Below are 3,005 nucleotides of genomic sequence, written 5' to 3'. Positions count from 1 at the left end.
GAAGAATATGGAGGAAAATTAGTAACAACTAACACACTCCCAGAAACCAATGTGTTTTCTAAGATGGTGATGCTACTGCAGCCACGTTTCTTTTCATTCATAACAGCCATATCATATTGAAAGGTGTATTCTGATAAAGCCACATGAGGCAGTAGGACATTTAACCTGTAGCTGGTAAACTGAAGATCTTTGCTGTCTGAACTTGAAGTGAGTCATTAAAGCCAGTAAATTCAGGATGAAGTTTTTCAGTCCTTTGTCACATCAGGAGCACCATTTAACATTGAGAGTTTGATGGCAGACAGGAACATTTTTCATCACTGGTCAAATAAAAAAAAAATTCCTGAGTTTTTTCTTCATGCATCCGGAGAGCTGTAAAACTAACCAAGGACAAATATGAGACTGCTGAAATATGAAACAATTAAAGGAAATCCCAGTTTAAATCATAATCTCCAGATGGAAAGTGTAAAAAAAAAAAAAAAGTTTCATGGGATGCTCATTCTATTATTTTTTTTTCTTTTTTCAGTGAACTCTGATTTTATTTGAAATAAGATTTTTGTGGGTTCATGCAGGAGAATTCAATATACGTGCCTCTGTTTCCTCAGGATTAGGGCTAGTGCTGCAGTAAATTCAAAGCACCTCCCCTAATTTAATCAGTGCGTTCAAAACCTTTAAGGACAGAATTCAATTAGTCTTTTCAAAGAGTAAAAGACTGCTCATTTCATTGGAATTGAACACACATCAGTAATGTGTTTGACATCTCATCATCTACATACCCCCATATCCCATCAGTCAGAAGTGACAGTGGGTTATACTTGCCAGTATAATGAAAGATGATGAGCATTTTTACCCACGTGGATACCTTGAGCTATGATGATTTTATTTTCAGGAAAAGATATTTCTCAATAAAGAAAAATGAAAGAACCTATGGGGTTACCAGTAAAATACATTTCTGCAATACTCTAAAAAAAAAAAAAAAAAAAAAAAGAACAGAAATAAAATTAGTCTAACACTTAAAAAAATAAATTAAGAAAACTCCAGGATTTATCAATCTGCTTTAGCTTTTTGGTGAAGATTCCACAGTATGCCCAGAGAAGCTGCGGATACCCCATCCCTGGAAGTGTTCCAGGCCAGGTTGGATGTGGCTTTGAGCAGCATGGTCTAGTGGAAGGTACCAACCCTGCCAAGGCAAAGAGGTTGGAACTAGATGATCTTTAAGGTTTCTTCCAGCCCAAACCATTCTATGATTCTGTCTTAGGGATATGATATGCTGTACCCCTTTTAGATAAATTCTGTTCCCCAAACTAGCAATTCTTCCTTTTTCTTTCAAGAGTAAATAGTGGAAAGACAGTTTGAAACTGACCTGAGAGAGCCTTCTGTTTAGCAAGTCAGTTTAAACCCACATCACCTTTATTCATTTAAAACTTTATTTGCTGCAAGTTGCTGATGGGCATTTTCACAGATAAGACTTTTGGTTGTGCAGCTTCTCTGATCTGCTGCTGGTAATTTCCCATACCAGCTGTTTGTTTCTGGGGAAAGCAAGAGAACTCCCATCTTGGAACACTCTTGTCAAGGCAGAAACTGTCCTGTTGCTCAGTGCTGTTGACTTTTTCACAAAGAATTAAGGTTTGTATTTCATACATTTGATTATGTGTAACATGCAATTATTTGTACACATGATGGTGTCTGATGCTTTTCAACTAGATTGTGTTCAATTCTTTTTTACAATGATCATCTCAATAGATGCAGAGTGTAAACTAAAATAATTTAATTTCCTCATTTTAGCATTTACAATAATTCAGTTCTGGTTTGTTTCCATATGATCTTAGAACATAAATCTAACCCTAGTTAAGGACTATTTATTTTTGTATATTTTTAGCATCTATTCTGGTATCAGTGTCCCAACTGAAACTAAATAATCCCAGAATTTCTTGTGAAGTTGTATCTAGTTCACAGTCACCTGAAAATCAGATCTTTTTCATTTAAGTTCTTAAATCAGTATATGGCTATGCCATTTTAAGAACAAGCTTTGAAAACTATCAGTTCCATTAACCATCAGGGCATCTTTACTCAGTATTTTTGAAAATGTCTTTCATGAGAAACAAAACCAAACTGAAACATAGCAGAAAACGTTCAACCCTAATATTATGCCAAATCTCAAGATTGAAATAGTCCTAAATTTAGGGGATTCTAGATATTCATTATGAAAAATAAATATAGCTAATTCTAGGTTTAGGTTTGTTTGGGGGTTTTTTACTGTAAGGGCAAGAAAACCCTCATACACCTCTTCAGAGAACAGAAGTTTCCATTCACAGTAGAATGTTTATTGGCATCCATTATCTGAAATATGTTTAAGTAGAGAATAGTTGAAACTTGGTTCTACAGAAATTGTCACACAAATACAAAATCATATATTTTATCAATGTCCATTTATTCTCCATTAATTCTAGGTTTATGTCATTAGATATCTTGGCTATTTTCTCTTGTAGCTATGTTGCTATTGCTGTATGTTATACATAGCAGCAGTACCTACAATTCCATCAGGGAATTAACACTACATTGTATTAACCATGTCCAAGCAATTAGCTCAAAGCCTGTTTGTGTTCCAGGGAACTCATATTTCAGAATGGGGTGTGGAAAGGGAAAAAATTACAGTTACACTGTCAGGCCATCTAGTTCCTCAAACCAGCCAAGGAACAATGGTGAATACTTAAAATCCTCATACCCTAAATTAATATCCTAATGAATTTGTGTCCATTTAGAACTACTTGATGCATTTTTTTCTTATTGAAAATTCATGCCATACACAAGTGCTTTTTGGATGTTGAAGGAATGTCTTCAACATAGAAAATCCTTAAAGAAAAGACAAAGAAATTTTCATCTCTCTATCTCTGAACTTTTGGAATTCAAAAACTTTCAGAGAAGGAGGTGATTTAGTATTGTTCTTAGTCAATTTGCTCTGGCTGAGGAAATGACGAGAAGGAAACTACTTCCCCGTCTCGGGAACC

Source organism: Chamaea fasciata, unplaced genomic scaffold, assembly GCF_029207755.1.
Source record: "Chamaea fasciata isolate MVZ Bird 193981 ecotype frontalis unplaced genomic scaffold, bChaFas1.0.hap1 SCAF_3, whole genome shotgun sequence".
NCBI lineage: Eukaryota > Metazoa > Chordata > Aves > Passeriformes > Sylviidae > Chamaea > Chamaea fasciata.
The sequence above is the reverse complement of the archived record's forward strand: the minus strand, read 5'-3'. Positions refer to the sequence as shown.